Source organism: Sminthopsis crassicaudata, chromosome 1 (assembly GCF_048593235.1).
Source record: "Sminthopsis crassicaudata isolate SCR6 chromosome 1, ASM4859323v1, whole genome shotgun sequence".
NCBI classification, from domain to species: domain Eukaryota; kingdom Metazoa; phylum Chordata; class Mammalia; order Dasyuromorphia; family Dasyuridae; genus Sminthopsis; species Sminthopsis crassicaudata.
In genome coordinates, this window is record NC_133617.1 from 301,517,018 (window position 1) to 301,530,365 (window position 13,348).

Here is a 13,348-nt window from a genome sequence, read left to right on the forward strand (position 1 = left end):
TCAGAGAAATTTTCTATAAAGATTACTTCCCATTTAATGGTCAGCCTTTCTTTGATTTTGGTTTTGTTTGTTAATGAACTTAAATTTATATAATAAGAAATTTTATTTATATTATTTATTTAAATAATTTATATAATAAGAATTTTTCTCAAATCTACTTATCTATACTTAATCTCTCTGCTGACCTCCAATCTCAGGTCTCCAACTACTTATTGGACATCTTAAACTGGATGACTCAATGATACCTCAAACTCAGCATGTCCAAAAATGAACTCATTATTCTTCCCTCAAAATTCTCTCTTCTTCCTAACTTCCTTAATTGTTCTCCTAAGCTCAAAACCTACGTGTCATTTTCAATCCCTCATTTTCTCATCTTCCATATCCACTCTGTTGCCAGGTCCTGTTATTTCTACCAATATAATATCTTCTCTCACCTTACATTGTCATCACCCTAGTTCAGGCAGACATCATCTTGTTTATTGGTTTCCCTGTTTCAAGTCTTTCCTCATTCCGTCTAATTCTATTTATGTATCAGCCATCTTCCTAAAGCTCAGATTCTACAGTGCAGGTCACCTTTATAGTCAATAAACTCCACTGGCTTCTTATCACCTCCAGGATCAAATATCAAAACCTCTATCTGATTTTCCTTACACCACACCCACTCCATATTCTGTGATCCAGTGACATTGTCCACTTTGGTGTTCCTTGCAGAAATCAATCCATCTCCTGACCTCTGTCATTTTCACTGACTGTTCCTCATGATTGAAATACTCCTTGTCCTCTTTTCTACCTCCTGGTTTTCCTTGCTTCCTTCAAGTCCCAGTTAAAAATTAATGTAATGTTCTGAGCGTCTCTCAGTTGTAATCCTTCTCTGGGAGGAGATCTCTTTTCTGTAAAATCTTTTTCTCTGTGAACAGGTTTCTTGGGAAGCTTCTGGAGCCTCCAGCCAGAGTGAAGGTAGAATCTTGAATCCTCTTCTTCCTGAATCCTGGCTCTGAATCTCCTCGAGCTTCTCTGAAGTTCTCCTGGGAAGTCTTGTTCTTCTCCCAGTCTAGACTCTCCTTCCAGACTGCCGTCTAAACTCAATCTCCCAGCCTTGGGCTTCCTTAATTCTAGTGCCTTCTCTATGTTGGTTATCTACATTTTGTCCTGTATATATCTTGTTAGTACACAGCTATTTGCATGCTTTCTGCTCTAATAGATTGTGATCTCTTTGAGAGCAGGGATCCTTTTGCTTTTCTTATCCCCAACACTTAGTATAGCACTTGGCACAGAGTAGATGCATAAGAAATGCTTATTGACTAACTACTTTTTGTTTGTTCCTGAACTCTTTCTATATCCCAAAATGCAAAAGGTATTTCTTTGCTCTTCTAATTTTTTTGAGTAAATTTTTAAAATTTATTTTAAACTTAAATACAAAATGAGAAAAGGGAAAAAAAACCCAACTATTTCCATGTATATAGCAGAACATAGGAGAGGATTCAATGTAAAACAATAAATTTCCATTTCAAGAAAACCTATATAATAAATATTACATATTGTTTTCAAAACTACCCAGTTTTTCTTTGCTTCTCTCCCTTGCCTTGCCTTGCCTTCCTTTCCCTTTCCCTTTCCTTTTCCTTTTCCTTTTCTTTTTCCTTTTCCTTTCCTTCCTTTCCTTTCCTGTGTACTTTTTACTTTATTCTCTTCTGAACTCCCACCATAAAGAAGTCTATAATTAAATGTGGAGATGTGTATACACACAGATACACATAGATATTTATAAACATATACATATATATGCTTATATATGTGTGTGTAAAATCATATTTTGCATATTAATACTCTCTTTCTCTGGAAGTGGATAGCATTTTTCTTCCTTGGTCCAAATCTTACCATGTTTTTCTAAATCAAAAAGCTCATCATTTCCTACACCACAACAGTATAACAACAGAATCTGAGAGATTGTCTATGAAAGTTTCTTCTCAATTTTCTATATTCCTTCTACTCTTTAGCTATGTTGATTTTATTTATGCAAGAAAATTTTAATTTAAAATAATCAAAGTCATCCATTTAACCCTTCAACAATGCTCTCACTTTATATATAGTTTAAGATTTGATACTGCTGAATCTGCTTCTTTCACATTTTTTCCCCCCTGGTTTCTTTGAAATTTCTGACCTTTGGTTCTTCCAAATGAATTTTGTTGTTATTTTTCTAATTCAGTAATTTTTTAGTATTGTAATGGCATTGAATAAATTAGTTAGATAAAATTATCATTTTTAAAAATCACATTGGCCTTACCTACCAGGAACAGTAATCATTACTCCAATTATTTAAACATGATTTTATATAAAAAGCATTTCATGTTTATGTTCATGTTCTTTTAATTTACTTTTGAAAAGATCTTTTATATCTAAGTCATATAGCCAAGTTTAATCAAATGTAGTGGTCATTTGCTCCTGAAATCTTTCTATATCCCCAAATGCAGAAGGTATTTCTTTGCTTTTCTAATTTTTTGAGTAAATTTTTAAAATTTATTTTAAACCTAAATACAAATTGAGAAAAGAAAAAAAAAAAAAAAGAACATTTCTTTTGGTATATGGTGTAAGGGCTTGGTCAATACTTCTTCTAGACTCCTGTATTTACCCGTTAGTTTTTGTCTTTATTCCAAGATGTAAGAGTGTCATTTTATCAAAACCAGTATTTTCATTTGTTTCTGTATATTATATACCTAATTTGTTCTTTGATTAGTTTTTTTCACTTTTTTAGTCAACATCAAATAGTTTTGCTAGGTCCCTTTCCTACCCATTTTAAAGATAATATGTGTTATTCTTGATTTTTTCTTCTTCCAGGTGAATTTGATGATGATTTTTTTTTCAACCTTTGAAAAGTAATCTTTTCATAGTTTCATTGATATGGCATTGCTTTAACAAAATAATTTGGGGCTACGTAGTTGTTTTTTATTACATTGGCATGACTTGCTTATGAATAATAATTATCATATAATTTAGGCCTGTTATTATTGAGGGGTATTTTGCATTGTGTACATACGATTCCTTTAAGTATTTTAGTAGATAAACTCCTATTTTATACATTTTATAGTTTTTTTCATTTTCTCTTTTAATATATTTAGGATTTTTTTTAGTAATATAGAAGAATGATAATGATTTCTGTAGATTTATTTTATGCCTTGTAACTTTGCTAAAGTTACTGTTTCAGTTAATTTTAGTCACTTCTTTGAGATTCTTCACACCAAAATATCATCTGCCACAATGAATAGTTTTCTTTTATCTCTTCCTGTGCTTATTGTCTCAACTTCTTTTTCTCATCACTTTAAAGAGCAGTTTAACAACTGTACCAGATAACAGTGATGCCATTCTAGTCTTATCCCTGATATTACTGGAAAGGCTTCAGGCTTTCTTCATTGTATGTTATGTTTGCTGTTGGTTTTAGAGTTATACTATTTACCTTATTAAAAAAAAAAAAAGTTTTTTCTTTTATTCCTATGCACCTTCTTGTCTTTAACAGAAAGGGTTTTGTTAAAAGATTTCTTATTATCTATTGATATAATTATCCATTGATATTATAATTTTTTATTATTTTTGTTATTATTATGGTCTGTTATAGGTTTTCTTATATTATACCAACTTTTCATTTCTGGTATAAATCCAATTTGATCATAATGCAAAATATTTTTTATTATGTTGTAATCTTTTTGTTATTTTGTTTCATTAACATGTAACTTTTTTGTTATTTTGTTAATATGTCTTATCAATATATTGTTAATATGTTGTAACCTTTTTGTTACTTTATTTTATATTTTGCATCAAGGTCTGCTAGAGGTGTTGATCTATAATTTTTTTGATGTCTTTCAAGGCCATATTTGTTTCATAAAAAGTCTTTGGGAGCTCATATTTTTTCCTTTTTTTTCCCCTCAAACTGTTTATGGAAATAATTGTATTTTGAATATTTAAGAAAATTCACACAAATGCATTAGATCCTTGGGTTTTTCTCCTAGTGGGAATTTATGACTTGTTTAATATCTTTTTTATGATGTTGGATGAATTGGTAATTAACTTACCGAATTTTTGATTGAATAAAAGAGGGGTGGAAGAAGAGTTGGGGGATCAGAATAAGATTCAGTTTTAGCACATTGAGTTATTCAGAATCTCTATTCTTTTTTTGAAAGTCATCTTCATGGAGGTAATTGTTGATTACATGGGAGCTAATGTGATAAAATGAGATGTTAGAAGCTGAATAGAGAAAGGTGTGGGGCAGAGTCATGGAGAATATCCAAACAGGAAATTAAAGATGATTCAGCAAAGGACTTTGAGTTTAATAGGAGATGAATCAGAAGAGCTATTGGCAAGAGAAGCATAGGAGATAATAAGTATGCAGAAAAACTGGGGAGAGGTAGTTTTTCCAATTCATTTCAACAGTCTTTAAGTGCCATCTATATTAAATACAAAATTTGTTGTAAATAAAAAAATAAAAATATGAAATGATTCTGGTCCTCAAGGAATTTACATTCTACTGGGGGAATGCAACATTTGCAAAGGCAAGCAAATATAACATAAGTTGAAGAACAAAAGAGCACTGACAATTTCTCTACTTTTAAAAATCATAATAACTTGTGTTATGGGTGGGTACAATGCCAACACCTTATTAATTTTCTGTGTTGGGACAAAATGAGACATTCATAGACCATTGAACCATGAACAAATAAAGAAAGTATAATTAGCTCTAATGTACGAAGAATATGCATCACTTAGGTTTGATAAATATCCCCCTTCTCTCTCTTCAAACTTGTCTGTTCAGCAGGGTAGGGATAGTGATTGTGGGGTCTTTCCACTTGGATGAGACTCCCTTCCTCCATCACCTGAAAGCCAAGTTAGCACAATTAGAGGTCTCGAGGAACCTATCAAAGCAAGCAATGCTTGAGCCATGCCCCAACCCAGGGAATGATTAAGTCCTGGTATTGTCAGCACTTTAGGGGAAATTCTATTATGATGCTATGAAGTAGATAGTAGTTTGGTATATATGAGTCCTATCACAGCTTGGTTTTCTTTAAAATATACAAATTTCGCATAAGGCAAAAGGACATTCATTAGATTTTTGTTATGTTCCTGCTGTGTACTTTTCATCAAGTTAGGGGTATAAAAAAGTAAAACACATCATTCTTATCTTTGAAGTTCTTATCATCTCAGGAACATTATGTATGAAAGAGCTAATGAGCAATTCCAAGGCAGCATGAACAAATACAAACTAATGCTGTACATAATGTTTATGTACTGAGGAAATAGAAATAAAAAAATAATTGTAGAGTGGGCTTATTTTTGAAAGGTTTCCTTGAGATGTCTCTGTGATCTTTATCTTTTTTCTGTGTGTTTTAGCTATATTCTACCTCATAATTCCAAATGCCATTGATATATAAATTTCTGCCTATAAAAGAAAGGCTAAATGATGGACCAAGCCCCTGATTAGACTTTAATCTCTTGTTTATTTGTTATTATATATTTACTAAAACATCTATTGCTATCCCCATTCTGTTTATTCTTCTACTTACTAAAAGTGTCAGGTATAAGTTGTTATGACACTTTATGTCTGTACATTTAGATAATAGTTTTCTTTGAAATGTAATTTTCAACAAGTACAATAACCTTTCCCCCTTTTTGGTAACTTTTGTGAGAAGCCTTATTATGCAGATTTCCTTATGATGGTTCTTATTCCCTTCTCCCCCGTCACTACAATATAAAAATACCTCTCTCTATGTCTTTTTTTAAGACTAATTCACTGGGCCAGCTGTCTGTAAAGATATAAAAGCTTCCTTCCTAGATTGAGCTGCCCCAAAAAACCAAACACAAGTTCAGAAAAACTGTCAGTTTACATAGCCATCCATACACAGGCCAGTTAGCATGCCCAAACCTTTAAGGCTCATTTAAAAACGAGACCTGCATCAAAACAAAGGTGTTTTTGTCTCCATGAAGAAGAACAATTTTACTTTTAAGTCATTCTACTTCATGCCTTCCATAAATAAGCCTTTGGGTTTATTTCCTATAATTCTACTTCACATTCTCACATTCCTGTTTTAAAAGATAAATTTTAATTTTTAACTCTCATTTTTATTTTATTGAAAAAATATATTTTGTTTTCCACATAAATAGATAAAAGCAATTTCTTCTTATATTTCTTGTTTGGTGCCAAGTTCATTCTTTTTTATTTTTTTATTTTTTCCACTTATTTATTTATTTATTTATTTTAAAATTTTTATTTTATTTTATAATTATAACTTTTTTTTTTTTGGCAGTACATATGCATGGGTAATTTTTTACAACATTATCCCTTGCACTTACTTCTATTCAGATTTTTTCCCTTCCTCCCCCAACCCCCTCCCCCAGATGGCAGGCAGTCTTATACATGTTAAATATATTACAGTATATTCTAGATACAATATATGTGTGTAAAACCGAATTTCTTGTAGGAAGAATTGGATTCAGAAGGTAAAAATAACAGTTTACACTCATTTCCCATTGTTCCTTTTCTGGATGTAGCTGATTCTGTCCATCATTAATCAATTGGAATTGGATTAGCTCTTCTCTATGTTGAAGATATCCACTTCCATCAGCATACATCCTCGTACAGTATCATTGCAGAAGTGTATAATGATCTTCTGGTTCTGCTCATTTCACTTAGCATCAATTGATGTAAGTCTCTCCAAGCCTCTCTGTATTTCTCCTGTTGGTCATTTCTTACAGAACAATAATATTCCATAACATTCATATACCATAATTTACCCAACCATTCTCCAATTGATGGACATCCATATATCTTCCAGCTTCTAGCCACTATGAAAAGGGCTGCTACAAACATTTTGGCACATACAGGTCCCTTTCCCTTCTTCAGTATTTCCTTGGGATATAAGCCCAGTAGTAGTATGGCTAGGTCAAAGGATATGCACATTTTGATAACTTTTTGGGCATAATTCCAGATTGCTCTCCAGAATGGTTGGATTCTTTCACAACTCCACCAACAATGCATCAGTGTCCCAGTTTTCCCACAGCCCCTCCAACATTCATCGTTATTTGTTCCTGTCATCTTAGCCAATCTGACTGGTGTGTAATAATATCTCAGAGTTGTCTTAATTTGTATTTCTCTGATGAATAGTGATTTGGAACACTCTTTCATATGAGTGGAAGTAGTTTTAATTTCATCATCTGAAAATTGTCTGTTCATATCCTTTGACCATTTATCAATTGGAGAATGGCTTGATTTCTTATAAATTAAAGTCAATTCTCTGTATATTTTGGAGATGAGACCTTTATCAGAACCTTTAACTGTAAAAATGTTTTCCCAATTTGTTACTTCCCTTCTAATCTTGTTTGCATTAGTTTTGTTTGTCCAGAAACTTTTTAATTTGGTGTAATCAAAATTTTCTATTTTGTGATCAATAATGCTCTCTAGTTCTCCCTTGGACACAAACTCCTTCCTCCTCCACAAGTCTGAGAGGTAAACCATCCCATGTTCCTCCAATTTATTTATAATTTAGTTCTTTATGCCTAAATCTTGGACCCATTTTGATCTAATCTTAGTATGTGGTGTTAAATGTGGGTCCATGCCTAGTTTCTGCCATACTAATTTCCAGTTTTCCCAGCAGTTTTTGTCAAATAATGAATTCTAATCCCAAAATTTGGGATCTTTGGGTTTGTCAAACACTAGATTGCTATTTTTATTCACTGTCTTGCCCTGTAAACCTAACCCATGCCACTGATCAACTAGTCTATTTCTTAGCCAATACCAAATGGTTTTGGTGACTATTGCTTTAAAATATAGTTCTAGATCAGGTACAGCTAGACCACCTTCACTTAATTTTTTTTCATTACTTCCCTTGAAATTCTCGACCTTTTGTTGTTCCATATGAATTCTGTTGTTATTTTTTCTAGGTTATTTAAATAGTTTCTTAGAAGTCTGATTGGTATAGCACTAAATAGATTAATTTAGGGAGTATTGTCATCTTAATTATATTCACTCGGCCTATCCAAGAGCACTGAATGTCTTTCCAATTATTTAAATCTGACTTTATTTTTGTGGCAAGTGTTTTGTAATTTTTCTCATATAATTCCTGACTCTCCTTTGGTAGATATATTCCCAAATATTTTATACTATCGACCGTTATTTTGAATGGAATTTCTCTTTGTATCTCTTGCTGTTGGATTGTGTTGGCAATGTATAAAAATGCTGAGGATTTATGTGTCCTGCAACTTTGCTAAAATTCTGGATTATTTCTAATAGCTTTTTAGCTGAGTCTTTGGGGTTCTCTAAGTATACTATCATGTCATCTGCAAAAAGTGATAATTTGATTTCCTCATTTCCTACTCTAATTCCTTGAATCTCTTTCTCGGCTCTTATTGCTGAGGCTAGAGTTTCTAGTACTATATTGAAAAGTAATGGTGATAGTGGGCAACCTTGTTTCACTCCTGATCTTATAGGGAAAGATTCTAGTTTATCACCATTACATATGATGTTTACTGAAGGTTTTAAATATATGCTCCTTATTATTTTAAGGAATAGTCCATTTATTCCTATACTCTCAAGCGTTTTTAGTAGGAATGGATGTTGGATTTTATCAAATGCTTTTTCTGCATCTATTGAGATGATCATATGGTTTTTATTAATTTGATTATTAATATGGTCAATTATACTAATAGTTTTCCTAATATTAAACCAGCCCTGCATTCCTGGTATAAATCCCACTTGGTCATAGTGTGTTATCCTGGGGATAATTTTCTGAAGTCTATTTGCTAATATCTTATTTAAGATTTTAGCATCAATATTCATTAAGGAAATTGGTCTATAGTTTTCTCTCTCAGTTTTCGATCTACCTGGTTTAGGTATCAGTACCATGTCTGTGTCATAGAAGGAATTTGGTAGGACTCCTTCAATCCCTATTTTTTCAAATAGTTTACATAGCATTGGAGTTAGTTGTTCTTTAAATGTTTGGTAGAATTCACATGTAAATCTATCTGGTCCTGGGGACTTTTTCTTAGGAAATTGGTTAATAGCTTGGTCTATTTCATTTTCTGAGATGGGACTATTTAGACTACTTACTTCTTCCTCTGTTAATCTAGGCAAGCTATATTTTTGAAGGTATTTTTCATTTAAGTTATCAAATTTATCGGCATAAAGTTGAGCAAAGTAGCTCCTAACTATTGTTCTAATTTCCTCTTCATTAGTGGTGAGTTCACCCTTTTCATTTTCAAGACTAACAATTTGCTTTTTTTCTTTCCTTTTTTTAATCAGGTTTACTAAGGGTTTGTCTATTTTGTTGGTTTTTTCATAGAACCAACTCTTTGTTTTATTAATTAATTCAATAGTTTTTTTACTTTCAATTTTATTAATCTCAACTTTTATTTTTTGAATTTCAAGTTTTGTGTTTGTCTGGGGGTTTTTAATTTGTTCCTTTTCTAGCAATTTTAGTTGTAAGCCCAATTCGTTGGCCCTCTCTTTCTCTGTTTTATGCAAGTAGGCCTGTAGAGATATAAAACTTCCCCTTATTACTGCTTTGGCTGTATCCCACACATTTTGGTATGATGTCTCATTATTGTCATTTTCTTGGGTGAAGTTATTAATTATGTCTATGCTTTGCTGTTTTACCCAATCATTCTTTAGTATAAGATTATTTAATTTCCAATTATTTTTTGGTCTATTTTCCCCTGGCTTTTTATTAAATGTAATTTTGATTGCATTGTGGTCTGAAAAGGATGCATTTACTATTTCTGCCTTACTGCATTTGATTTTGAGGTTTTTATGGCCTAGTATATGATCAATATTTGTATAGGTTCCATGAACTGCTGAGAAGAAAGTATACTCCTTTCTGTCTCCATTTAGCTTTCGCCAAAGATCTATCATATTAAACTTTTCTAGTATTCTATTTACCTCTTTGACTTCTTTCTTATTTATTTTGTGGTTTGATTTATCTAATTCTGAGAGTGCAAGGTTGAGATCTCCCACTATTATAGTTTTGCTATCCATTTCCTCTTGCAGCTCTCTTAATTTCTCTTTTAAAAATTTAGATGCTGCACCACTTGGTGCATATATGTTTAATATTGATACTGTTTCATTATTGATGCTGCCCTTTAGCAGGATATAATGCCCTTCCTTATCTCTTTTAATTAGATCAATTTTTGTTTTTGCTTGATCTGAGATGAGGATGGCTACTCCTGCTTTTTTGGTTTTGCCTGAAGCATAATAGATTCTGCTCCACCCTTTTACTTTTAGTTTGAATGTCTCACCCTGTTTCAGGTGTGTTTCCTGTAAACAACATATAGTAGGATTCTGACTTTTAATCCAGTCTGCTAATTGCTTCCTCTTTAGGAGGCAGTTTGCCCCATTCACATTTATGGTTAGAAGGAGTAATTCTATATTGCTTGCCATCCTACTACCCTCTGCTTATGCTTTTCCCCTTTCCTTCCCTCTTACCCCCCTACCCAGTATTAAACTTGTGAACACCACTTGCTTTTCACAGCCCTCCCTTTTTAGTATCCCTCCCCCACCTTAAAGATCCTCCCCTTATTTTACCCTTTTTCCTCACAATTTCTGTATTCCCTTCCCCTTAGCTTACTCCTTCCCTTTCACTTTTCAATGAAGTGGAAGAAGTTTCACCATAAATTGAATATGTCTATTGATACACACTATGTTCATCTTTCTCCTTTCTTTCTCTCAGATATAATAGGTTACCTTTGCCTCTTCATGAGATGTAGTACCACCACTTTACACTTTTTTATGATATAATTTCCTTTCCACCTCTAGTTTCTAAGACAAATTGTACATATGTTCTTTACATAATTTTTTGGCAGAAGTATAGTTCTCAAGATTTTTTTTTACCTTTTTAGAAATCTCTTGAGTTCTGTATTTGAAGATCAAACATTGTATGTAGGTCTGGTTTTTTCATCAAAAATAGATGGAATTCATTTATTTCGTTAAATGTCCATCTTCTTCCCTGGAAAACTATGCTCATTCTTGCTGGGTAGGTTATTCTTGACTGCATACCAAGTTCCTTAGCCTTTCGGAATATCATGTTCCAGGCCCTTCGTTCTTTTAATGTGGACGCTGCTAGATCCTGGGTTATCCTTATTGTGGATCCTCCATATCTGAATTGCTTTTTTCTAGCAGCTTCCAATATCTTTTCCTTTGTCTGATGGTTCTTGAACTTGGCCACTATATTTCTTGGCGTTTTGATTTTAGGGTCTCTTTCAGTAGGTGATCGATGAATTTTTTCAATGTCTATTTTACCCTCTGTTTCCAGAACGTCTGGGCAGTTCTCTTTGATAATTTCCCCGAAAATGGTGTCCAAGTTCTTTTTTTCCTCCCATTTTTCAGGGAGTCCGATTATTCTCAAATTGTCTCTCCTGGATCTGTTTTCCAGGTCTGTTGTCTTTCTAATAAGGTACTTGACATTCTTTTCAATTGTTTCATTTCTCTGGTTTTGCTTGACTATCTCTTGGTTTCTCCTTGAGTCATTCATTTCTACTTGTTCCAGTCTAATTTTCAATGATGCATTTTCTTCATTCACTTTTTTTATATCTCTTTGTAATTATCCAATTGAGTTTTTATCTTCTATGGAATTTTTTTCCATTTTATCCATTTTATTTTTTAGAGAGCTGTTTTCTTTTTCCAGCTCACTAATCCTGTTTTCCTTGGAATTGTTTACCTTTTCCAGCTCACTAATCTTGTTTCTCAATGATTTGATTTCTTTATCCACTCTGTCTTTGAATGCCTGGGATGATTTCTCCAGGCTATCTTGCCAAGCTTCCCTTTCCTTTTCCCATTTCTCTTCCAGCTCTCTTGTGAGTGCCTTTTTGATTTCCTCTAGGAGATTCTTTTGTATTGAGGAGCAGCTCAATCCCTCATAGGGGCTTCATCTGGGGACAGTCTGTTTTTAGTCTCCTCATTGTTTGAAGTCTGCTCTCTCTCCATACAAAAGCTGTCAATGGTTAGAGCCCTTTTGAATTTTTTGTTCATTTTGTCAAAGTAGGAATGGAAGAAAACAAACTGACAAGAGAAACAATTGGTCTGTTTTGCAGGGGATGGGGTTGGATGGTATTAATGGGCTTCCTCTACAGACTGGGGGTAGGGCAGCAGAGAGCCACTAACAGAACAGCAATGACTGTACTGAATCTGCGCTGCGAGGCTCTGAGAACGTGCTGAGTCAGTCTAGGTGGGGGTTTGAGGTGGCCGGGTTCTGAGAGATACTGGCTTTCTGGGGTTTCAATCTTCACCTCTGATGTTTACACCCTCTCCTCTGATCCTGGCTTGCTGCCGAGACGGAGTATCCACACTGGGGATAAAGCCTTTTCACAGAAATGGCAGAGATTGTACCCCTCCCCCTCTGGTCTGAGCTGTGTGAGCTGCTTTGGCTTGCCTGCCCTCAGTCTGCCCCCAGTCTGATTGACCCTCCCCTGAGCAAACACAGACCTTTTCTGGTGACTTTCAAAGATGTCTTCTCTTGGTGATTATTTGTGGATTTCTTTCTGGGTCAAGCATTAAGTCTGAGGCTTGTCATGAAGTAAGTCCTGAGAGAAAACACGGAGCTCAAGCAGCTGTCTGCCTCCACGCCGCCATCTTGGCCGGAAGTCTTTTTCCACTTATTTAAAAATTTTTCTTTTTCAAATTGCTTTATGAACCATGTTGGGGGAGTTGTTCATCCATTCCCAAATGATAGGCATCTACTCATCTTGCAATTCTTTGCTACCACAAAAAAAAGCTACTATAAACATTTTTGCACATGTGGGTCCTTTTTACTTCTTTATGATTTCCTTGGGATACAGACTCAGTAATGACAATGCTTAATCAAATGATATGATCAATTTTATAGCATATTAATTTCCAATTTTTCTAGCAGTTTTTATCAAGTAGTGGGTTCTTATCCCAAAAGCTGGGGTCTTTAGGTTTGTCAAACAATGGATTATTATAGTCATTGACTTTTTTTTCCTCCTTACCACTGATCAATTGACTACTCTTATTTCTTAGTCAGTATCAAATGGTTTTAGTGACTGCTGCTTTAGAATATAGTTTTAGGTCTGGTGCAGCTAGGCCATCTTCACTGGCAGTTTTTTTTTTTTTTTTTTTTTTTTTTTCATTATTTCCCTGGAAATTCTTGACCTTTTGTACTTCCAGGTGAACTTTATTATTAATTTTTTTCTAACACTGTAAAATAATTTCTTGGGAGTTTGATTGATATGGCACTGAATAAGTAGATTAATTTAGGTAATATTGTCATTTTTATTATATTAGTTTGATCTACCCATGAACATGATATTTTTTCAATTGATTATATCTGACTTTATTTATGTGAAAAGTGTTTTGTAATTT

At 33.5% G+C, this 13,348-nt stretch overlaps 1 protein-coding gene across 7 annotated transcripts in view; it reads left to right on the plus strand.

Moving 5' to 3' along the window:
- Positions 1-13,348, plus strand: part of PIGN (phosphatidylinositol glycan anchor biosynthesis class N) — a 237,312-nt gene that overhangs the window by 16,244 nt on the left and 207,720 nt on the right. The gene's annotated exons all lie outside the window — the stretch shown is intronic.